This window comes from Crocodylus siamensis, chromosome 14, assembly GCF_052110815.1.
Source record: "Crocodylus siamensis isolate JL-2025a chromosome 14, ASM5211081v1, whole genome shotgun sequence".
In the NCBI taxonomy this organism is placed as follows: Eukaryota; Metazoa; Chordata; order Crocodylia; family Crocodylidae; genus Crocodylus; species Crocodylus siamensis.
In genome coordinates, this window is record NC_143408.1 from 1982092 (window position 1) to 2007286 (window position 25195).

The following is a 25195-nucleotide window of genomic DNA, read 5'->3' on the forward strand; positions in this document are numbered from 1 at the left end:
GATGGGAACCAAGACTCTTTTATTACTAAAAGGCCATAGGGATTTAGAAACAAGGTTAATTGCTTTGTTTTTAAATGTGAACACTTCTCCTGAGATGGGGATCTCTCTCCGAGGAGCTCCCAAAGTTATTGCAATGAGTTTTTATAGAATAAAAACACCCTCGTTTCAACAGGCTGAGCAAAAGCCAAAGATCTAATTTCACAGAGTCAATTAGTAAGGAAATGAGATAAATGTCTTAATGAGCCGGGGGGGGGGGGAGTGCTCCTGATATGACAGTGATAACTGAAACTCAGCACCGTTATTTCTGGAAAATGTAGGTCAGCAACAGAACAATCTTCACGTAATCCCAGGAAGACAACAAGAATAGCCAGCCCTAAAAAATGGATTCCTGGATAAAGACAGTCATAGTGAGAAAGCTGAATGAGCTCCAGTAATGAAGCACCAGTTACGCACCTCCAAGAGCTGAATGGAACAAAAGCTGGCTCTTCAACACACCCTGAAAATAGAAGCTAAATGTAATGGTGACATTTTGGTCACGTAGCTTAATTGAAAGGGTTGGGGGGGAAGGAGGGGAAAAAAAGGCACAGCAGAGATACAGTGCTAAGTTCACCACTGATTTCCCCACCCTCCAAAAATCTCACTGCTCCAGTGACCGGGTATGTCCCCTACTTGGCACCAAATTCACCACCGGCTCAGACCAGCCTCCCTACAGCGACACTCAGTGATCAGAAGAACAAATACATGACCTCTTATTGCACTTTTCCAATTTCACAATGCATTGACTCAATCCGGGGTCTGATTAGGACCCATAGGTGCACCCTCCGCTCCAATCCATGGGCTGTATAGAATAAGTGACCCTGTGAATCCAGTTTGGGCACAGCAGGTGGCCAGGAGGGGATGGATGTGTTTCTATCATTTGACCAGATGTTCTTGGAGAAACAGACAGCCAAATGAGTGCTAGCAGCTTAAACCCATTCATCAGTCAGAAGAAGTCGATCCCTTGAAAGCAACCTCAGGCCTTGTTTTAAGGTGCTACTGGATCTAGGACCCAAGATAAGTAGCAGAACAGAGAATCAGTTGCGTTTGCCCATTCATACCACTAAGCACAAGCTTGTGCTCCGATTGCAGTTTTCAAGGGCACACTGCCCTCGTGCGGCAATCTGAATATCTGTAGCCACAACCCACTGCCAGCGACACGGAAGTGCCTGAGGGACCAACGCACTGTGGCATCTCTCTCTCAAAAATAGTTCCCACCTGAGCGACTGAGTCAGAGCAAGCGAGTAATTGTTTCCAAGAGCTTCACTGCAAAAGCTTAAAGTACTGCTTCTTAGCTCTCTGGTTTCCAGTTTCAGGAGATTAGCGTGAAAGAAGGACACCACAAGGATGGGTCTCCCTAATGAAAGAAGCAGACCTGGGAGAGTCGCTTTCCAGGTAGGTGAGATTTACCTAGTCATCTTGACAGTATTTTAAGCTACTTTAATGGGACCTACAATTCAAGGACAGAAGGCTAAGTAGTTATCATAGGGCCAAGTCACAGCTCTGGAGTAATCTATAAAACAACGGCAGGGTGCAGATACCGAGGTGGGCTCATGTTTAAGACTGGACAAAAGGACTTCCAGAAAGACCAAAACACAAGTCTTAAGGGAACAGATTAGACATTTGTGTGGGAAGATGGATAGAAAGCGGCACAAAAAAACCATGATGAGGGATGCATGAAAGGACATGTGAACATTGAGGCAAAAGAGGATGTAGGATGATACAAACCCTGGTATCCTTTATAGAATGAACGGGATGAAACTCAAATGGAAAATACAGGCCAACTAGAAGTTATTCTGCAAGCAAGATCCAGAGGTGCAGAGCTTCAGAAACTAGCATAGGTCCCTGGAAATGCTCCTTAGATGTCCTGCTCCATCACAGACTCCAACCCCCGTACTCACTATCCCCATATTATTATATATATGAGGAGAGTAGTATTTTCTCCTAGCACACAGTGGAGATGCACAGTAAAGATCATAACGTGCTCAAAGACTGTGCTAAGGGGGAAAAGGAGGGAAGGAGAGAGAGAGAGAGAAAGCATTTTTTATACTGTTTAACATTATGAGCATGACTGAGATCTGTGTCTGTCAACAAGCTCCAGGCACTAGTCCTACAGGCAACAGAGAAACTCTGAATCGACAGATCTTAGCTGAATCTCAGATTAGTGTTCAAACAATTCTCTGTGTAGCAGCTGGGGAAACCAGGCTGCTGCTTGGCGCACTCTTAAGAAGCTAAGATCGACCACAGTTATGCCCTTACACTGAAATCTAGATCCTTTCAGCCATCCTTTAACAAGGAGATACTTGAAGTGTGGTCACAATTAGTTAATGTATTCTACATAAAAAGTATCAGCCAAAGAACAGCAGTCAGGAAATAGTGGGACAAGCATTTAGGGACAGAGCCCGAGCACAAAACATTGAGCTTTACAAGGTAATTGCCGGACGCACAGGAGAGGCAGTGAAAGCACCCCTGCACAGAGTCCGGAAAGTTGGTGTTAAGACCAGATGCTCCCTGCTGTCACATAAATCTATGGTGTATGCAGCTGGGTGTTGCGACCATGGCAAGTCTTCGCTGCACCAGGAAAAACAGCACAGCTACACATTAGGCCACAGGATGAGGCCACGCAGACAGTCTCATCAGGATAGAGCTGTGACCTTCCCCTCCCTGCCGGCATCACTGCTCTTTCCACCCACGCCCACAGCTTTCCAAGAGGACAGAGCACAGCACAGATCACCCTCTGCCAATTCAGACTGCAAGCTCAAGGACAGCCAGCAAGCGATGGGAACAGCCTTAGGCTTTTGGTAAATTATCTGATTGGATTCTCATCCTGCTGCTGCCGTGCTCTGCAAGCCACTGAGCACATGGAGGAGCTAAAACAGAGGCACAGGTTAAACCTAAAGGTAAAAGGCAGGTGGGTGCTTAGGGTGTTTTGTCACATACTGGTACATAAAACATACCTGTTCAGAGGTCAAAGCAACGGTTTTCCACACCGAGGCAGCTGCTTTCAGTGGCTTGAAAGATGACACTTCCTAGGAGAGAGGAGAAGAGAATTTGCAGTGATCAGTATGTAACAGCCTATGCCATATTCCTGCAATCGGGCTGAAGGACCCAACCAGATACTGCATTTCATGCTCAGCTGGTACCTACCAAATGAAGGGCACAGTCACACCAGCCAAAATTAAATTAGGCTTAAATACTTGCTAGGAACAAACAGGTGTTGACCCGGTGCCCGGCCCGTTCAGGCTACACGTTAACCTGCCATAGGAGTGCATGGGTTGGGGTGGCCCCAAATATACTCAGCCATGGTTTTCCACCCCATTTTTGTCCCCTACCCTTACCCTAGCTGGCTCATCCAACGAAAGGAGAGGCAGGAGGCTTAACCCTGCATAAAGTGACCCTTGCCTCAGTTTAATCCTACAAAAAAAACAAAACCAAAACCAAAAACAAACAGGTCTCTGAACTCCAAATGCCTCCCCTGCTGCCCCGCACACCTTCACCAGAGCCCTGCCTGCCTAGGGGAGCCCAGGGACTCGGCCTTCCACCCCCCGGCACCTACTGCCACTCTCACCCACACCCACTGCCATTTACAGCCCATGGTCTGCCAGCCTCGGGGCCTCCGAGGGCCGAATCCTGACAAAGTAACGGTCCCCAGTAGTCTGGGTCAGGCTGGGCAAGCAGCCACCAGCCCCCGCTGCTCTGGAAGCTCTGTGGGTCCTGATCCTGACTGCCATGGATGCAAAGCTGGAGCTGAGCCTCTGTCCTTCTCAGTCACGCCGGCAGATGGCTCCCTCCCCACAAGAAACCCCAGCAAAAAACCCCAAATATTTTTCTAAAATCCACTGTCAGGAAAGTAAGGAATGAGCAAATCCTCTGAGTACTTAATCAGTCATCCACTGTGGCATCACAGATGACTTCCCTTTTGCTGACAAGGGCAATACGAATACCAAGGACTTGGGCATGCACACGCATTTTGCTTTTCCAAACACGAAGGACAGAGCTCGCAGAGAGATCAGCCAGAATAACAAAGGCTTGCCATGGAGACCTGGTCTTAGAAAAGAAGGAAGACTTAGCCACAGGCCAGCCCTTCCATAGATAGCATTGCACTTGCTTCTCCAGCACAATGCTTGTGTCAAAGACACACTTCTTTCAAGCCTAATGATTTAGAAAGAAAAAAAAAAAATCCACCTGACCTTTTATACTTTACCTCCCCCCCACCTTTTCCTCCCTTCCTTTTCTGCTATTTGTCTTCATAATTTCCAGGTATTTCCTTTTTCACACACAGCCTCTTTTCTACCTTGAATCACTATTACTGTAGAGTCTCCTTGACCCATCTTTAGTTTCCACCCCCGCCCTTACCTGCCTTACCTTTTGCCTTCCTAATTTCTACCTATTTCCATTCTCACTGACATCCTGCCACACTTTTAGCTTCTCTCATTCCTTGGAGATCTCAGACCAGCAGAGTCTCCCGTTGCCTGAAGAAGGGTGTTTGTGCCCAAAAGCTTGCAAACAACTTGTTTCTAACTATTGAGTTGGTCTAATAAAAGAGATCACCTCTACACACAGAGCCTGACCAGCCTGGGCCCTTAGACCAACAACCCAGCAATCGCTCACAATGACATATAGGTAAGGAAACCTAATAATGTCATTTTGAGTAAAACACAGTGTACTCCACAAAGAAAAGCAAGTTGCCTAGACATTTCTTTTCCAAAAATCATAGTCCAGTTGGGCAAGACCGCATCCAGCCAAGCCAGCCCGTCAAGACTTCCAAGGCCCCAAATGATGCACTCTGTATGCAAATGGATTGGTTTAATATTTTAGAAGTGTACAGCTCAATACCCGCTTCTCTGGGGGGAAAGAAAAAGCAACGGAGAACAGGGATTTACTAGTGGAGTCTTGCTCCTCTGCTCAGGGATCTCTGCAGCGTCTGATTCAAACATGCCTGACCACAGCTTTGGCATTAGCTCCAACATGGCAAAGATTTACACTGCATGATGTCCATAGTTTTGTGTGCTGAAGTGCTCAATCCAGGATAGCAGGGAAACACCAAAGTCTTATATTTTCAAGGGCTGGTTGGCCAACATGGTTCCTCAGAGGCTGGGAGCCTCGATTGCCATCTGATCTCTTTTCGGTATTGGGAGGAGCAGCAAGGCGCAAACCCAAATCTTTATGGAAGGAAAGGATGTAACAGATTAGTCTCGTCTCCCCGCCCATCACCTCTCTCTCTTCCGCTGGAAGAGCTCTCAGTCTTAAAATGAGATCTCCAAGACTGGAGAGAGGTCAGAGTAGGTATTGGGAACTCAGTCCTCAAACTACATCTTGGCATTGCAGGAAAGATTGTGCCTCAACTGTGCTGCGGTCAGATAGCAACAGGAAAAACAAGGAAGACCTTTGATCATTTCCAAGGAATTAGGTGGGTGGGACTGCTAATGTGAAAGGGCGACTGCATTTCTGCCATCAGTATCGAGACCACTGGGTGATAAATCCTGGTGGCCATTTGAAACCAGTATACACTAATACTCTCATCCTTCAAAGAAAAGCATAGAAAGACTGAAGGCAGAGAAGTTTCTTTGGGTGAGCCTACTATCTTTTATAAGACCAACTTAGATAGCTGGAAACATTCCTCTTAGCAAACTTTCGGGTTTAAAAGCCCTTCATCAAGCTGAGGAACCATTTGCAGTTGGTGTGCGCTCTCATGGCTACAACTTACACCCCTGATAAGACTGAAGGCCCCTACCTCTCAACACACATCAACTCCAATCAAGGTAAATGAACACGGAGCAAAGCCGCCATTTTATCTGAAAAGTCTCTGCAAGTTTTGCTTTGCTGCCTGTGATCAGAAAAAACAACATTGTCATGCCGAGCCGTGCTACCGGTGGCTTGCTAGGCCTCCGCCTCACCATGCCATTACTTGCAATTCTGCAATCTGTTTTCATGGCAACAGTTCAAAAAAATACAGATGCTGTGAGCTCATGTGACAGCAAGCAACTGTAGGGCTGGCTTCCTACAGGGAGTCATTTGTGTCCTTAATGATTAACAGTAAAGAGAAAGGAGGGGAAAAAAAAAAAGGCTAGTACATGGTCGGTGGGCTGGCTTGACATGCTAAAGCAGCGATGCATTTCGAGTCAAAGGAGTCATTAGGTAGAGTCGCCAGGAAGCCCGGGGTGCTTGCGTATTCCTGTTGCAGCTCCACCGTGTTTCCACCGCAGCGGAGATGGGATCTCGGGAAACAAAAGAAGCGGTCGCCCTTGATCTGGATCGAGGGAGTGCTGCCTTTGCTGGAAGGCAGCGCACCCGGCAAGAACACTGCTGCCTTCGACATGCCAAAGTTACACGGTCACACGTCATTCAGACGGTCCAAGGGGGAAAACCAGGCAGGTGGAGATCCAAAGCATGCTACAAGTCAGATGGGAAAGGGCTCCATATCGTCCTGATCTCAAGCCCCGACTCTCGGGTCCCGTGGTCTAGACACGGCCCAGGACAAATGCCGCCACCGCGCAGGTCACAAGGGATTTGGGGTGAACCAGGAGCTGCACATGAAAGCAGCCCCCAAGGTCGTAGATCCGCGCTGAAGCTCGCACGTGCAATGCCCTTGAAAACCGTAATCCAGGCAGGACCCAGCTTCTGATGGCTGCAAGGAGAAAGCGCAGACCAACACGGGGCTAAATCAACCCATTTTGGTTCGTAGAAGCTGCTGCTGTTTCCTGCCACCACAAATGTGTGGAAAGCCCACGAGGCTCCACACACCGGGCATGGAGTGGAAACTGCATCAAAAGCACCATATGCTTCACCCTCGTTCGCCTTTTCCACTCAACTGTCTTTCTTGCTTTACCCCCCGAACAAGAGCTGGAGCAGGCTTAACGTGCAGAGAGAAACCAGCCGAGGTAGAGGGACATCAACCCGGGATGAGCGGAAACAAATATCTTTAATAAACTGGAAAAGCCACAGCACGGTAATAACCCTGCCTGGGTTTGCTTCAACACGAAACAACGTGGAAGCAGCCTCGTTCTGGCCATTAGACAATAATGGAAGAATCTCGTTGCCCAAGGCCCTCTGCTCGCCTATAAATGCATTATTGTTATTTGCTGGAACTCGCCTCTGCCAGACAGAACATCTCCCTCTGGCCATATAGACCTTGCTTTATTTTCACAACCACAATGACAAAAGCCTATGCAATAAGGCGTACCACAGCACTCGCCCGTCCCAGCAGATGCACAATGCAACGGCAGTGGCAGCTACAGAGCCCTTGGCTCTGGCACCCCGGTTCCTTCACCCTGCGTTAGTCAAAGATAAGAGTCATTTGGATTACAGCATGTAGCGCCAAACAATAAAACCCTCTTCAAAAATATCTGATTTTGCAATGCAGTTTACTATAGCTGCTTAACTGCCAAGACTTGGATTTGGAGTAACAATACTTGGAGAAAACATAAAAACTGCGCTGTGCTCAAGAGCTTTGTCAGAAAAAAATGTGCTAACAGCCCGTTCTGAAGATGTAAAATGCCTATTTGTAGACTAAAACTTTGGCCCTTCTATAGCGTCTTTCATTCCCTTTAAGTAATAGTCCTTTACGTAAGAGCAGATTATTCCCATTGGCCCTGAATTTCCGAAGTCTCAGCTGCCCCATGACTGAATCCAGTCGGAGTGATCGTGTGCTTTGGGTCAATGAATGGCGAGTGGATCTCAGGCCCCGCCGCCCCCAGGAACTCGAAACAGGGATTGCAGTATAAAGGCCAGCTCTTGAGATCAGCTGCCCTCGTGACAGAAGGCTACAGAAATCCTTTCACGATCAGCTGAGCCTTGTAGGGCAAGAGCAGACGTCAGCACCCTTCTCCTCCCTCCGCAGATGTGACATCAGGTCTCTGGGGGACAGCGTGAACACGCGGGAGCCTGTTCTCTCCACCAGCCCCAACGAGCGGATTAAGGGAGGCGGAGAAGGAGTCAGTACATTGGCAAGCAGCGTGAGCCGATGGTGATGCAAGTTAAAACCCAGCATGGAAGCCAGCAGAGCGACAGACATCCCTGGAAGCATCAAATATTCAAACAAGACCTTTTCCTGAAACATGGGGAGGGGGGGAATCTGCACACCCTTCACCCATAAGTGGAAGTTTCTGCCCTCCCTACCCAAATGCGACCTTCAGCAACCTCAGCGATGGTCTCCAGCAGATACGCCCAGGACATAAAAAGCAATCAAGACTCGTGGTAGAGGGGATCTCTTTTATTAAACCAACTAGATTTTTGCAAAAAAGAAAAATTCTTTAATGGCACCTTAAACTCTCTTATGAAACATGCACTTTCACTTCTACTCAGGAAAACCTTTACAATCTTTTCTCCTATGCCTGAGGAAGGGAGTGCGCACCTGAAAGCTCACCATTAGAAGATGTTGTTTTTTTTTGCAAAATTCTAGTTGGTCTAATAAAAGAGATAGATCCCCTCTAGCCTGAGTCCCAGTTGAGTCCTCTAGACCAATACAGCTACAACATGCCAGGTACTTAAGGCTCACAATCCCCCCACCACACACAATTAGCACCACGCACCCCCCTCTCGTCGCTCCTGCCGGCTCGTGCAGTAGCAGATCTGGCTCAGTCCTGCGCTCCGTTTGGGTGTTACACGTGCTAAAGGAACTGGAAGTGGCTCGCATCTTCTCTCCGATTCCACATAAGTAGAGCCTCAAGGACGATGATGATGGCGATCATTTCCAGGCGGCTTGGCCATGTTGGCAGCAATGACTCTTACTTCTTGCTAACAGTAGATCACTCTCCCCAAGTACCCCTTTTTTGGGCCACCACGCTCATTGCAGATGGTTAGTGTACAACACAGGACAGAAACGAGCCGCCACGTGACGGCGGCTTTTCCAGTTCATAAATGGCCATCCCTACATTACTGCTGTACCTGACGGCAAGAACCAAAACAGCACGGGAGGAGAGAGGATATTTGGTTCTTGGAATATTGCTCAAGTGGCCTTGACAAAGCCATTTCTTCCCCACTCTTGGCATCTCGCTAGAACAGCATGATAATAATCACTAACTGGCAAATAAAGCTGGAATTAAGCTCACAATCCCCATAAAAAAAAAAGAGAGGGGAAGCAGCCGCCTTTGGCAGAAGCCTGGAAAAGCTTTCAAATGAGAGAGAAATCCCATCCTTAACGAGATCCGTTTACAACGTCAGATTACAGGCAAAGTAAACTCATATTTCTAAAATAGATTAGCAATGATCTTTGCAAATCTAATTTTGCAAACAAGAAAGGTCTTTGCATGAACGTCAAGCTTATTTGTCCAATGCTGGTACGAGAGCAAAAGGCAAATTTGCAAACTATTTTCTTCCACTTCCGCGTTAGCTGTTTTTCTGGTGCTCCCGTTAGGAAAGGCCAGTGACAGCGCCCGGAAAAATCTTGAAAAGCCTACTCGGGAACACATCTGCCTGCATCATTGTACATTATACCACTGCTCTTTACCATACAACTTTGTCAAGATTTGTAACCAAGACGTTTGAGACCGCAGGTAGATTGAAAAGTCTGCACCGTTTTGGAACAAAGTTTGCCTGCCCCGGACAACTGGTACCACAATAAGCCACGACAGAAGGATGCCACGGACCAAGACCTGATGTTGTATGGCAGGAATCAGCAACAAGCACTGCTGATCTTGATGCCTCGGTGGATTCAAAGGCAGCTGCACATGGATGCTGGACATATCAAATCTCCCATGGCACCAGCTGGAAGAAGCCAGCATGCCTTAACCACAACAGCTCATCCAGCTTCGGGTGGCCCATGGATGGCAGACGGGTGGATAATTAGTCTGCTTGATTACGGAAAGAAGACTGCAGACATGGCGGACCTGGATAAGTAAGGCCCAAAGTTTTTTTTAAAGTTGCCCAATTAGTAAATGCCTGGCACCAGCACTACGTAAACTCTGATGAAGTGCGATTCGCATGTCGATACCACAGTGCGTAACCCAGAAGAAGGGAAGAGAAACAAAGAAGTACTTCAGGAACTGATGCAGCCATCAAGAGGATTATGAAGGACAATGCGCACGGGTCTCTGTTTTACGAAAGCTTTTAAAACACTCTCTGTGAATGGTTAAAAATTGGTCTTTCTATTCCAGGTCCCCATGCTTATTGAACAGAGCCAGCAAAAAAAAGGGTGGGGGGCAGAGCAGAGAAACTGCAAGGGGTTGCCATTTAGAAGTAGTTCAAAAAAAGATGATAAATGCCAGGCTGATCAGCTTGGACTCTTGTGCTCTTCTTTTCAGAGCATTAAATGAGGTCCGAGGATAAAGTCTAATCCGGGGTGGGCAAGATGTGGCCCAGGGGCTGGATGTGGCCTGCCAGGCCATTCTATCTGGCCTGCAGGACCCCTAAAAAATTTTGGAAATTAATATTTATCTGCCCCTGGCTGCTTATCATGCCCTGCCCAAAATAACTGCCCACCCGGATCTAATCACAAGGTGGGACTTGGCTAGCGGCTCATCCCCTCCCTTATTTTCATCAGATACCACAGGGCAAAACAGATTTCTTGCTAGAAATCTGACTAAGACCTGAACCGCCTGCCCCGGAGAGTCTGCATTTCCTGTGTCTGGTATACCAATAGCTTGCACTTCAGCCCTTCGCCCGTCCTATCCGCAGACAACGGTGCCAAGGATGACTCTGTGAAATGTCGTTAACAGCAAAATAAAGTTACCTAATATAGGAAAGTCCCACAAGAAGCGAGGAATGCAAGAGGCTTTTGCTTCTGAGACAGTTCATAGCTTTTTGGGTGGGTGGGTGGGGGATTTTTAGTACTCCAGCAGCTAAAACTCCCGGCAAGATACTTGGAGGTTCAAGTTCTTTCTAAACCAGCACCAGGATATGAAAGGTTAAGTTCAGAAAGGCGCTGAACTTTAATACTCCTGTCTTCCTTGGCCGCACCCTCGGCTCACGCTGTTGTGAGACTGTCAACAAGTTTCCTATGGTCGGGGCGGTTCGCTGAGTTAAGATTCAACACGGTTTCCTGTTCCCCCCCCGCCCCTCCCCTCCCACCGCCGCAGCCCCAACCCCAGCCCTCTCCAGCAGCTCCCTTCCTGGTGGCAGAAACAATTCGGCCCTTTTCAGTGCCAGCTCAACTTCCCTCTGAAAACAGAAGCACTTTTTTTCCTTTTAAATAGGAACCACAATGGTCAATGCAAGGAGTGGCTTTGGCAGCCGACAGCTCCCATTTCACCTGCAAAGTAACAGCCTGCACAGTACTAGCCAAGCAACCTTTCCCAGCTGTTATTTCCTGCAGGGAGTAGGAAGCGGTTCCTCTCAAGCTACAGCTAAACCACAGCAAACTCTCTTTTTTTCCCCCTTTTTTTTTTAAGCTTTAAATGACGGGGGAGTCATTCAGGTCATATGTTACAACTTGGAGCGAGTCTCTGTTCTCCTATCAGTTGATCAGCTTTTCCCATCTGCCAGTGAACTGGGCTCCAAGGCAGCTCCATGCTCACCTGCACCAGGTGCTGCTGATCCGGACTTGGCCTCTCCAAGACAGCTCCACTAGGCAAGCTTAAGGTGCACATCCCTACCCTGTTCCTCTGGCCACGGGAGAGCAACGCAGCTCCCTGCGTCCCGGCAGGGCCAGACAGAGCCACAGCTACTGAACAAAGGCAGATTCTTTATGGTATTGCTTCAGCTCTCAAGGGACTGTCCCCTCCATTGCACAGGCAACGAACAATGCCTGGATAAATTATATTCCGATTGTGTATTCACCTGCTGCAGCTTGCATATTTTATGCCAATACGAAGCAGCAAGTCATTCCTTGTCCTCCATGAACCGCAAACTGCGTGTGCCCCACAGGGCTGTGCAAAAAGAAATTACTTCTGCAACCCCACAGGCTACTCTTCCCAAGTAGGTGCGCCCCATGACTAACATTTGGCAAACCACCAGCTTCATCGCCATTAGCATGCTGCCGGCACGGAGCTGCTGCTGCGTTTGTAAGAGGACTTGCTCTGCCCACACTAGCAAGCACGGGGCCTTCTTGGCCCCACGGCGCAGTCCCCGTGGCTCATCACCCTCCACACGTCCCCATCGCGCGGCTGCCCACTCCGGGAGAGAGGCAATTACGAAGGACACCTGTTAACGGACCAATCTGCAAGGAACTCTCTCATCCTTAATCAGCTCCTACATGTGCTATATTTAGGAAGACGCTGTGCATCTACTTCAAATTGAATTGGTGCAGCACCTCCGGAGCGCATATCGACAGGGAAATATGAGAGTCGGCTGCTTTTTTCCAGAAGGACGTCAGGAAATCAATCTCTTTGCAGGAGAGAACGGGCACTCTATGGATTGAGATGCTCAACTACAGTCGGGATGAGCTAGTCGAACCAGATTAAACACGCGCGCACCCCCCAACCAACCCAGTTAGAATCATGCCCAATTAACTCAAACCAATTAAACACACGTACCCCCACCTCATACCCGTTTCTCCTACAATCCCAGCCATGGACACACTTTCTAGAGGTTGTTTTAAAACAATCGGCATTGCGGCAGCAGGAACGCACGAAGGTCCATCTTCGCACAAAAGGAGCAAGGAACGCGGAGTCCAATGTGAGTGGCAATCTTCTTGGAGATGAACATGGCAAGCCCTGCCAGCTGACCTCAATCTACTTGGATCATCCTTTTGAGAGAAACTGCGGGCGGAATAGCTATACTTTTAAACACTGTGATCAAAACAACCCGACGTACGCTCAACGTGCTATACTATCATATCCCACCCCCCCAGCACACATTCCCTCCGCCCAGGGGAACATGCGGCGGAAGAGTCCAAAATGCAGAGTGCTAAAAGCTGACCTGGAGAAAGGAGGATGGAATAAAGAAGATGAATTCTGCCTAAATCCAAAAGAAATTAGCCATCCCTAGTGACAAGGGAACAAAAAGTCCAGCTGCTTAGCACTTAAGGGAAGCTCTTGCAAAGACGAATAGTATCTCATTTCAAATTTTCTAGAAAAAAAGGTGTCTTATGGGGAAAAAGTTCCACAAAGTGCAAAAGGAAGGAAGCAACATAAATTAAAATTCAACCCCCCACCCAAAAAAACCCCCCAAAACCCATCTACCTCGGCTGTGGGGACAAGGGGAACCCCGTGTGCAATGCATCTGGAAGAATCCAAGCAGATGAAAGCAGGCCCAGAATGAAAACCCATTTTGTGGCAAGAGCAATTAGCAACACGTTCATCCAGTCGAGGCGATCAAGAAATTATTCAAATAAAACAGCCACGCTTCAAAGTTACTCTGGTCTTCTTTCCCAAAGAAAAGCTACACCAGGAAATGAACCCCCCCCCCCGAACGTACTCACCTGCGTATGACAAAGGAACAGATCGCCACAACGGTGGCACGCGCATCTGAAGCCCCCCGAGCCCTTCCTCGCAAAGGCTTTGCAGCAGAGACAAAAGGCTGGGTCCGCCAATCCTCGAATGTCTCCATCCAGTAGACAGGAGGGAGGACGATCCCTGAATATGCAACTATTGTGCACACAGAGCGCAGACCCCAGCGTATCTGCGGCAGTCCCGGGTGGACAAGCAGGTTTTGTTCCATTTGAATCAAGGCAGCTCCCATCTGCCCTTTAGGGCCCAAGATGAAAAGCAAAACAGTGTGCCCTTAGACCCCTGCCCAACGCTGCTCTCATTTGCGAGGAGCTGCCTCGCCCCGTCCACCTTTGTTACAAAGGAACGAGCACGTCCGCCAGCAAAACCTGCCAGCTTTGCAACGACGAGCCCTGCAGAAACTTCTTTCTTGCTAGATGCGCACCACTGCCATGCGCGCGCGGGTTTAAAATACCGGGTCCTTGCTGCAAACAATTGTCTCTGCATGCCGCAGTTTCGGCATCCTGCATCCGTGTTCTCTTATGGACGAGTAAAGCACAGCCCTGCTCCAAAACCAGTTGTGCCTTGGATATTCATACAGAGCCATGATCCGAGCACAGCCAGTGCTGCAAAGCGGGCTCTCCGAGCCTGCCACTTGTGCCACTGCCTACGGACAAAGAGCGCAACAAAGCCTGCTTGTAGGGATGCACCAGAAACTGCGCTGCCCTCCAAAGCAAAGGGGAAGGGCAAATAAATGGGGAGAAATAAAAGTGTTTCATAGAAAGTGAGGGTTGGAAGGGAGCTAAGGAGGTCACAATTGGTCCAATCTGACCATCCCCAACTACATCATCCCAGCCAAGGCTGTCAAGGTGGCACCTCCAAGGATGGAGAGTCCACCACCTCTCTAGATAACTCGTCCCAGTGCTTCACCACCCTCCTCGCAAGAAAGTTTTTCCTAATATTCAACCTCAACCTCCTTTCATACTGCCCTGTTTTGCTGAGAGCATCGTGACTTTGCCAGACCGACAGGTTTGGGAGGTTAAAGCAATGCAGAGAGACACCTGTCCTGGCAAAATGAACAGCTGTGGAAACGGCTCGTGAAATATTAAACAACAGAACAGACTGGCAAGCTGGAAGCATGTGGAAAGAAGGAGAAGTGATTGGATGCATCCCTTTCTTTCCAGGCTGCGCTCTGCGTTTTGATGGTGACCCCAAGGGGAAACAGCATGCTCAGAGCTAGGCACCACCCATCTCTTTTCCAGTATAAAAAACATCAAATAAAGAAACAGTCTCGAGTTTTTAAACACCTCTGAAGGGGAGGAATCAAATTAAGTTGCTACACACACATTTAAATTGAAGTCATTATACACACATTCCAGAAAAAGAGCTTTGAACTCCTTGTGATCCTGCATTAAAAACACATTTGAAACCCCGAAACTACAGGTCCATATCACAGGCACCGACTGGCTGCCGCGGGTCAAAGATGGAACGGCAGGATTTTGCACTTCCCGGTCCCACATTCACGGTACACAAGACGCGTTGATTAAAACAGGAGGGCAGATGACCAGGCTGCATGTTTTCAAAACCGCCTGCTCCTTTCAGCCCCATTCCCACTAGTTCGGGTCATCCCAAATAACCAGGAATTTGGAGCAATTTACGGCAACCAAAACCAAACTGCGTGGACCTCCTGGACCACACGGGTGAGACCTGCGTTTAATCTAGCAACACACTTTCATTTCCAGTCTGATGCTATCTTCCTTCCAAATCTGGAGCTCCTTCCAAAGAGCTCGCCGTTCTTGCCTAGCTTCAGCATCTGCTCCTGCCCCGTCCCCCCGCTGCCTTCTACCACTGCAAAACCCCCCACCAAGATAACCAACCAGGACTCACGGTAGAGGGGAACTCTTTTATTAGACCAACTGGATTTTTGCAAACCAAAACAAAACAAATCTTTAATTGCAAGCTTTCGGGCACAAACACCCTTCTTCAGGCAGAGGAGAAAAGATATCACCTCTACCAAGAGTCCCGATTGCTTTTGCCTCTAGACCAATATGGCTCCAACCTGGATATCACCAAGATAACGGCACACGTTGAACCCTCGTCTCGGCACCTCCACTCGACCTGGCCTTACCTCTCCACAAGCAGAAAACGCGGCTATTGCCAAAAGAGCTGCTCCGTTTCATTTAGCGATCCTAACAGGTCTAGCTGGTTTTTAAACCTTACCTGTCGAAAAGACGCCCCCTTTCATCAGAAGACACCGGCTTTCAAGTGCGGAAACAATAGGAAGCCTATGGGTGAAGATTACCGGCAGAACTCCATATCCGATCCAATGATGGGAATGACGACAGTGTTTAATCTGGATTAGCTGACAATTAAATCTGTCTGATTCTATTAGCCGAACACAAAGTGCTCTGCAGAATGCCACCACGGGGGCACAGAAGACTCATAGGTTACAGGAAAAATGGTTTGCCAACATTTTGTTCTGGATGCACTGTCGTGATAAAGCTGGTGGAAAGGAGCCGCAAGCCCCCTTGCAAAATGACCCTCCCTCCCCTTGGTCAGCCGCTTCTCCGGGACAGACTTTCCCCATTGACGCATCCTTAAAACATCCCGGCAAAGCAAGTGGCTGATACCAAAAGGCGAGGAGAAGTCCCACATTTAAGATTCACCTTATAAACACAAGGCTACAACTCGTGGTGAAGCTATTGTCTTTGCTAACCTGTGCCAAGGGGTATTCTAAAACCTATACTCCTACAGCTTTGTCATGCGGAGAGCGATATAGTAACCATCAAGTTAACACTTGTGTTTGGTCAAGGAGTTGTACCGCCACAGAGATAGCCTCTCTCCTCTTTGGTAACCCACAAAGTGAAAACGCCCTTCCACGGCCACCGAAAGACAAATTCCCCTAGAACCAGCATGCTGCAGGATTCGACCCGGCAGCCACCCCAGCTGGCAGAGCAACTCCCCCTTGCAATGGCTGAGTGACACATGCCGAGGGGCATTTGCCTTGTTTTAGAGGGAGAGCGCCGGATAACAAGGACACGTTGAGAAAGGATTAATGCACGGGGGGTGGTGGTGGGGGAAGCAACCAACTCAAACCAGGCAAGGACGAGCTCCGAGAGCAGATCGACAAAAAGCCAGAATGGACAAAAAGCCCTGCAGGGCTTTTTATATTTGAAATAAACCTCCCAACAACTCGTCTATATATTTAAAAATAGATTTTAAGCCCTCTGAACGGGGTAAGTTAAAATAGCTTTTGAAGAACATGAGCTGGACGTCAATTCTGCACGCCGATTATTCCCTCTAGACTAATGGAAAGGAGAGGGCTATAAAAGAGGCTTGGCAACCACCTGACCAGGACGGGAAAAGGTACTGAAGTATGACGAATGACAGCACGCAGCCCGCCGGGCACTCGCAGTTGCGGCTCCAGGACAGAAGCTGGAGGAAGTGCTGCCTGCACCCGGCCGGCCCCTGATTCACTGACTGACACAACCCAGCCCTTTCAGCATGGAGATTTTGGAAAAGTCCATCCTTAACTTTTCCCACCCCTAAAGAGGCATGAAAATAAAGCGGTTCAAGCACAACCCAAGACCTCTCCCATTTCACAGCCTTTTCCAGTTTTCACCCGCAAGTCATCCGGAAGTCTTCAAAGGCTGGAAAAGCTGCAGTTTTTGCAAACCAGGCTCTTTTGAGTTCAGCCTCCAGCATGTCTCTGTTGGAAGGGGCGTACAAGGCAGCGGTCTCCTTAACTAAGTTTCCTGGTTTGTGGCTCAACACTTAACAGTTGGCCTGAATTTCCCTTTTTTTTTCTTCTTCTTTTTTTAAATACAAACAGCAATTTGTAAAGGTTTTTCCTACAAAGAATTCAAACGAGCTTGGACCAAAGACAGCAGCAAGCTATTGGAGCCATTTCAAATCTCAAGCATATTTAAGATTAGCTGAATGCACGGAGCCTGATCCAGATAAAGAAGATCTGGCTTGGACTCCACCTCAAAAAAAACCCACCAGGCACTTGCCACACTCAGGGCTAAAAACCTGCTCCTGCTGTGCACAGACAAGGCCTCTGCAGGGAACAAGACCACTAGGCATTTATAGCGTCTTTATATTAACGAAAAACGAACATTGCTATTTGACTCGGCACCTTTTCCAGACCGTGACTCTTATCTAGAGTCACATAGTTTCTTTGGGGGACGACCACTGCAGAGCTGCGCAATGCGAGCAGGATGTAATGCCCAACGCTCGCTGGGCCTCCCAAGACATGCAAATTTCCAAGCTCAACTCTTCTACGTGACTTCTGCTTTCAGAAAGAGCTTTGAAAAGAAACGTGGACCGTTCTGCATGGTCTACTCCCTTCGTGCCACCCGGAAGTGGCAGGGAGGGGCCAGGAAGGTGAAATGCTCATGGGACGGCGATGAGCTTGGGGGCTGGCGGGCAGGAGTTCAAAACAGCGTATACGTGCGTTACACACGCACTTGCCTCCCACTGGATTTCCACACACGTGGCCAAGGACAAAATGTGGCCCTCTCTGTTTACCAAGCGGAGGATGGATGCAGAAGAAAGAGTGGGCCGCATTCAACCCTAACGAGTTAGCTTGTGACCCAGGGCAGACCAGGAATAGCAGCCCGGGGATGCAGTCGGGCATAGAGAGAGCATCAACTTCCGTTTGCTCCTGCCATCACGGTGCCACCACTTTTTCCATGCCCCCACCCCAAATCGGTGTCTGCGGCAGCTACCCCATTCACCCTGCCCAGGACCATTACTTCCAGCTACATGTTGCTCCGCTTTCATTTCTTGGAGGGTTTTCTCCTTTCACAGAGAAGATCCAAAGAAAGACGACAGCCTGTGCTGCCGAAGCGATGAGCTCAGAAGACTACCGGGAGGCAAACGCTGGATCAGAAGCACAGAGATTACGGACAACGTGCACCAGGAAGTCTCAAGTCCAAAACACTCTGCCAAACATCTGGTGCCACCCAAACATTAAGAGCTCTTGCCAGCAATTATACGAGTCAAATAGTAACTCAGCAGCTGAACGGTGCTTCCCACTTCCAGGCGCTTGTTCCAACACCAGTTAGTCGAGTGTCAACCCCTCTGCCCAGGTGAGGAAACCTTGAGTAAGCCAAGCGTTTCAACCACCTGAGCAAACCAAGGTAGTGGCCTTTGTGCAAACCTCAGTGTTCAGCTTAGGGGTGTCCACTGCTGCTAATCTGCTGCCACGCATTTCATGGAAAGGCTCCTAGCACCCTACTGAAACTCTACAACATGCATGAGTATCCCATCAGTAGCAAGGATCCAGTTCAAACTGAATCCCCTTCTGGCCCGGAGAAGAGGAGGAGAGCTCCTCGTCGCAGCTGCCCTCACCTGAGGATGCCCCAACCACTGAAAACTCTTCCTCTGCTCTTCTTGCGGCCACCATTTTTGGGTCACCCGCCCCCACAGCCTGCCTCTTTCCCAAACAGCAACATGGTGAAATCATCCTGCTTCTCAGCAGCTCGACTGCTGCTTCCCACAGGGTTGCGAGCAGCGGCGACAAGGCACTCCTGCGACTTCCCCTCCGAGGCAGGGGGTGCGCTGCATGCCCACGGAGGTGGCACAATGCAGCCCCCACTTTGGACAGCATCTTCGCAACCCAAAGAGCAAGGAGGGAAAAAACATGACGAGCTGAAATTCTGCCTTTGCTGCCCCCAACTCCTTCCAAACGCATCGCGGGAAGCTTCCCACTCGCTCCTGGGGAGTGGACAAGTGGCTATTTCAAGCCCTGCACAAAGCAGACTATTCTCATGACAACTAGTTAAGCTCTGCACACTGGCCAGCACCATGGCTCAATGGGATAACTAACCACCGTGCAAATGGGGTGGCTTCTGCCTGCAACTCCCCAGTGTGGCTTGAAGTGACAAATCCAGCGATCTGATTTGCACTTTAAGGGGCAAAAGGCTGCGGTCTCCAGCAGGAAGAGGGTAATTCAGCACCTCTGGAGAGCTAGGGAATAAGACTTGAGGCACAGACCCAGTGATCTGAGCAGTCACAGAAGAAGGTGGATCACAAGCCACCGTGCAATCCTTCCAGCTGGACCTAGGCTGGGATCCATCGGCACATGTACTCAGCCTCCCGAGCCGAAGAGGAGGACTAGCTCCTGGAGGACAGGGCAGCCCGTGTTATCCGATGACACAAATGGACAAGCAATAGCTGCTCCATCAAGGAGTAAGAAGCTTTACAAAAGGAAGATGACACAGTGCATTTGAACTGCTTCCATACCATAAGCCACACACGTGTGCATCAAGACACGGAGCAACACTGAGCCACTTCCACGCAGGGGGCACGAGAAGGCTCCACACACAAAGTATTATATTTAAATACGTTTACCGGCTACAACGTGTGGTGTTTTCACATGACCGACATCCCAGAATACTTGTATTTAACACTGGAGAGTCAAATAGCACCAGATTGTTCGCTCCAGCGATTCTACTGCCGATTTATAGCCCCAGTCCTGAAAAAAATATTTTCCCGCTGGCTCGGAAAGGAGAGGACAATTCCCAAAGCACAGAGTCAAAAACACACGCGAGCCTCCGCGGGACCCAGCCCCGTTCACTGCCACTGTTTCAACACCAAGAACAACTCAAAAACCAACGTGATAAACACATGCGATGACTTGATAGAAGGACCTCAACTTTCTTGATATTTAACTGGACTGAGGGCATATGAAGTTCCTGACTGTCTTCCCCAGGTCAGCTCTTCTACTAGTAAAAATCACCCCGGTTATGTTTTCCCACCTCAATTTTGCAAAACACCTCCAGCAACAAGCAAATCCCAAAGGTTTCACCACGAACAATCGACCCAGGGCAAGTCCCCTCCTGTATTTTTTTTAAGCTATATCAAACGAACAATTCTCATCACTCACAAGGAGCACCAACACAGCCAGGACAAAGGGAAAAAAATGTACCCAATGCTAGAATAACTCCACATCTCTCCTGTTTTCAACAGAGATCACCAGTACCAGCACGGGCCTAGCACCAAGGTTAACACTCCTCACCTCCCCAAACGATCCTCTGACACAGCCCGAGGCAGCAAACTGAAGAGGAAACCCACCATCACCCCCAGAGCCACACACACCTCCCTCTCGTGCCCTCCCCTCTGGGGAGGGTTTGGTTTCCCATTTCTACACCACAGCCTGAAACTTAACCAGAAGGGGATGAAGGAACCAGGTTTTCCCTCTCACTGCCTGCAAAATCCCCACCAAGGAAAAAAACCATATAGATATTTTTTTTAAATGACATTTATCCATTTATCCACAGTCCTGCCCCATGCCCCGGGCACCGCTCCGGCGCCCCGCGCACAGAAGAGCTGCACCCTCTTTCTGCCCCAACCCTTGTGCCGCCCATCCAGTCCAGATTGCCCCGATACATCACCCGCCCCCGCACCCCCCTTGGCAGCTCCTGGCCCTGCTTGCTCCTGCTGCCCGCACCCCCACACCATACCCACCCCCTTACTGCCCCAGCCCCTCCCCAGATACCCCCACCTCTGCCCCCTGCACCACCGCCTGCCCTCCTCTGCCCCCATTCTCCAGACACCCCTGCTGCTCTCCACCCACCTAGATACCCTGATACCCGCTGCATCCCCCCACCTAAGTGCCCCTATATCCCCCTACACCCTCCCAGATGCCCCTATACCCCCTTGCAACCTCCATCTAGATGCCCTTATACTCCCCCTGGATCCCCACCCCATCTAGATGCCTCCATGTCCCCCTGCATCCCCCCCCCATCTAGATGACCTTATACCTCCTATACCCCCCTGGATCTAGATACCCCTATACCCCCTGCACTTCCCCGATGCCCCATTCCCCCCTGAATCTAAATACCCCTATAACCCCTGCACCCCCCGTGCCCCTTTTCCCCCTGCACCCCCCTAGATCTCCCTATAGCCCCCCAGATGCCCCTATATGCCCCTGGATCTAGATACCCCTATACCCCCTGCACTCCCCCAATGCCCCATTCCCCCCGAATCTAAATACCCCTATAACCCCTGCACCCCCCGTGCCCCTTTCTCCCCTGCAAGCCCCCTAGATCCCCCTATACTCCCCTGGATCTAGATACCCCTATACCACCTGCACCCCCCGATGCCCCATTCCCCCCTGGATCTAAATACCCCTATAACCCCTGCCCCCCATGCCCCTTTCCCCCTTGCCCCCCCAGATGCCCCTGCACCCCCCTAGATCTAAATACCCCTATAACCTCTGCACCCGCCCCATGCCCCTTTCCTCCCCGCCCCTCCACCCTCCTTCATCAATTACCTAGTCAATTACCCGGTCTCCAGCCAGGTCCCCCTTTCTGCCCCACGGCCCAGACGCCCCACCCCAGCGCCCCCACACGCACCTCGCCTCTGGCCCCCACCCCACACGGACCCCCGCATCTGCCCCCCCCCGGCCCGGCTCGGCCCCCCCGCTCTTACCGCCGGTCCGCGCCGAGCCGCCGCCTCAGCCCCCTGCCTTTGCGGCCGCAACGCAACGTGCTGCCGAGCCCCAGCCGGGGACAGGGGGAGCCCCTCCGGCGCGACTGGCAGCTGCTGCCAGCCAATCCGCGCACCGCACCGCGGCGGGAGGCGGGCGCGGCGAAGCCAGCATGTTTGGTTGCACCAGGCCGAGCTGGGCCTCTAGCTAGCAGGGAGTGGGGAGGGGCGGGCGCGGGCGAGCGACAAGGCAGTGGGCCAATCAGAGCGAGGATCGTTAGGGGTATTTAAATTGAGGTCATTAATATTCATATGGGGGAGCTGTGACCCTGGCAGTGTTGGGGGGGGGGTCTTGAAAGGGGGAGGGTCCTGTATGCAAATGAGGCGGGGGCACGTCTGCTGATTGGCTCCAGCAGGTATCACCAGAAGGCAACACTGCCCCAGCGCTGCTGCACGTGGCACAGGGCCTGGGGGTGTGCAGGTGGGGTTGAGTTAGGGGTAGGGGTAGGGTTGGAGTTAGGATTGGGACAGGGTTGAGGTAGGGGTAGGGTTGGGATTCGGGTAGGAGTTGACGGCTTAGGATTGGGGTACAGTTGGAGTGAGGCTGGGATGGGGGTATGGCTGGAGTAGGGTAGTGTAGGGCTGGCGTTGAGGTTGTTAGGGGCAGGCCGAGGGGTGGGGCTGGGGTTCCCAGCAGCAGGTGAGAGCTGCAGCTGCCGTGCTGGCAGCAGGGCGCAGGGGTCTGGCCCAGGGCACCCCAACCTTGGACAGTCTCGATAGCTGGGGATGAAGCATCTTGGCTGTGCCCACCCCGCAGGCCTGTACCAGAGCTGGGCACTGCAATGCGGTGCTCCCCCCAGTCAGGCGCACGTCCTGCCACAGTTGATGCCTGCACAGCTTGCCCCAAGCCGTCCACTGGCCGCAGCTTGGGAACCACTGGCCCCGGGGCAAATCCCTCTGGGCATTTTGAAGGAAATGAGGCAGGTTTTGGGCCCAGATGGACTCCCCTGTGTTTTGCTCGGCACCGTCCCAGCATCCCTGGCAGTCGGCAGGACAGCAGTTAGGGAGTTTGCAGGAAGGGGCAGAGGCGGGCGCAGGTATAAGGGCGTGGACACCAAGCAGGCACCGGTCCTTGCCATTTGGAAATGGAGGGAGAGAAGAAGATGAGGAGTCACAAGGTTTCAGCCTCCCCCCTCCAGTTCGTGCCCCAGCTGGGGCAGCAGGAGGAACCGAGGCCTGGTCAGGGGCTCATGTCTCCCCGCTGGCCCCAGTGGTTTGCAGGGGGGAGCGAGGGGAGGACGTGGGACGAGCACTGGGCTGCAGCAGGAAGTCACATGCCCCGCGGCTCCCCGATGCGGATGAATCAAGGCTTTGAGAAGCAATTCCCCCCACCCCCGCCCCTTCCAGCAGCAGAAGGGGGCAGGCAGGACTGAGACCCTGGCCGTGTCCTCCCTCTGCCCCCCTACCCACGCCTGGTCCATGCCCTGCAATTGGGACAGGGCACCTGGGTTTTCCTCCCAGCTTGGGAGGGAGGAAGAGGAGGAGGAGCCGGACTCCTGGGTCCCCCCTCGGCTGCCTCCTGGCCTTCCTCCCCGAGGTCCGCTGCCCTGCACGCTGGGACAGAGCAGGCCTCCGTGTCCTCCCAGCTGAAGTCCCGGTGACTTGTGAGGCTGACCCTGTGAGCGAGTAGGGATGGTCCCCAAAAAACACATCCTTCAGTGCTTTGAGCTCCCGGCATATCACCAGCATCCCCCGGGGCTGGGTGAGAGAAGCCTCCTGGGACAGGCTGTCCAGCCGCCCGGCACAGAGTCTCTGGAGCTCAGCGAGCTGCAAATCCCAGACAGGGAGCATTAATCAACCAAGGGCAGATGACTGCAGCCCTGAGCCAGCTGTGCCTGACACAGAAAGCGCCGGCTGATTGCGCAGGGGAGGGAGGAGATGCACACATGGCCCCCGGGCTGGGCCGGCCCAGGCTGGCCCTTTCTCTGCAGCAGCACTGCCTCACGGCAGGGAGCAGAAAGACACTGGGGCTCCTCGTGTGGAAGGTTTTCCTTGCTGGGGTTGGGCTAGAAAAGCAGCCCTAAGCTGCGTCTTGAGCAGCCCGGGGATGGGCAGGCACACCAGCGGGGTGAATGGAGGGCAGGAAGGTGATGGGAAGCCCCCAGGCCCCTCTCTGGGATGCATCTCTGGCCCCAGGCTCCTAGCACGGGGGTTTGCAGGAGCTGTGCAAGGGGACATGGCTATGCCACACTTCTCTGGCCTTGACCTGGCGGCTGGGTCAAGATCCCACAGGAGACCAGTGCCTCCCAGCTTGTCTGAGAGAGGAGGCCTCCATCCCCAGTGCAGACCAGCTTGGCATAGGGGAGACTCCATCCCGCTCCCACCCCCAAGGCACAGGGGAGCGCAGCCTGGCACAGGCCTTGTCTCTGTGGCGTGCAGGGCGAGCCCCCGGCTGCCCGACGGGACTCGCTAATTGTCTGGGTCCGCTCCGGCATCTGGCCACCAGCAGCTCCAGCTCACGTGGAGCCAGGCCCCAGCTGCTCACGGACCCTTCCTGCCTCAGCCCTCTTATCCGTCAGCTGCTCCAAGACGGGCACCGTCGTCTCCCCTCCCCTCCGCCGCGCTGCATCTACCTCCCCGTGCCGCTCGGCTCTGCCATCTGCACCGTTCCCCCAGGAGGGAGCTCTCCGTGCCGTGCAGTCGCTGGGAAACCTACTGGAAAATTGAGTCTTTAATTGCATCTGGCACATCCCCGGCTCCCCGATGGCAACAGCCACCGGGCTCTGAAGTGACATCACGGTAAGTGGCAGGATGCAGCTCGGGCACGTACGGTCTGCTGAGCCCCTGCTCCGGGCGGACCTGCCTCCCTGAGCCCAACCCCACACCCAGACGCTCCTCACGCAAACCCAGGCTGGCTCTGCAGGACTCCCAGGCTGCTCCTAGACAGGCCCCCAGTGACTACTCCACCCCCCTGCCATGGCACACACACAGGGGGCTTTCTCTTCCCCACTCCCTCATTGAAATGCAGCCGCTTCTGGGGTGGAACTGGGCAGCTAATTAACAGCTCTGGGGAAGTGAAACCACAGCAGGGGATTTTTGGCTGAAGGCTGTTATCTAATTTGGAGGTGACCCAAGGTCACACAGAGCTGAGTTAACCCTCCAGAGCTAGCTAGATAGCTGCACCATCCACATCATACATGCAGCTACTCGGGAATAAGCCAAGAGAGGCTTCAGGTAGCTCCAGAGAGTTATTCCCCCATAGTGCTATGAGGGGAGTCAAGCGTTGGAGCAGCTCCCTAGAGAGGTGGTGGAGACTCCAGCCCTGGAAATGTGCAAGTGCCGGCTGGACAGATGCTTGGCTGGGCTGGTGTAATGAGGGATGATCCTGGCTTGAGCAGGGAGCTAGACTCGACAACCTT

The 25195-nt window shown here is 51.5% G+C and overlaps 1 protein-coding gene across 4 annotated transcripts in view; it reads right to left on the reverse strand.

Moving 5' to 3' along the window:
* GNG7 (G protein subunit gamma 7) overlaps positions 1 to 21904 on the reverse strand; it is a 101240-nt gene extending 79336 nt beyond the window's left edge. The window contains exons 1-2 of one of the 4 annotated variants that reach the window (XM_090027966.1): positions 21780 to 21904; positions 2994 to 3065 (exon numbers count right to left, since the gene is read on the reverse strand). The gene's annotated coding sequence lies outside the window, so the exon portion shown is untranslated. Of the gene's footprint in view, positions 1 to 2993; positions 3066 to 21779 lie in introns of those variants that run through there. The other 3 variants (XM_090027963.1, XM_090027965.1, XM_090027964.1) reach the window with 3 other exon arrangements.
* Between the last annotated feature and the right edge of the window lie 3291 nt (positions 21905 to 25195).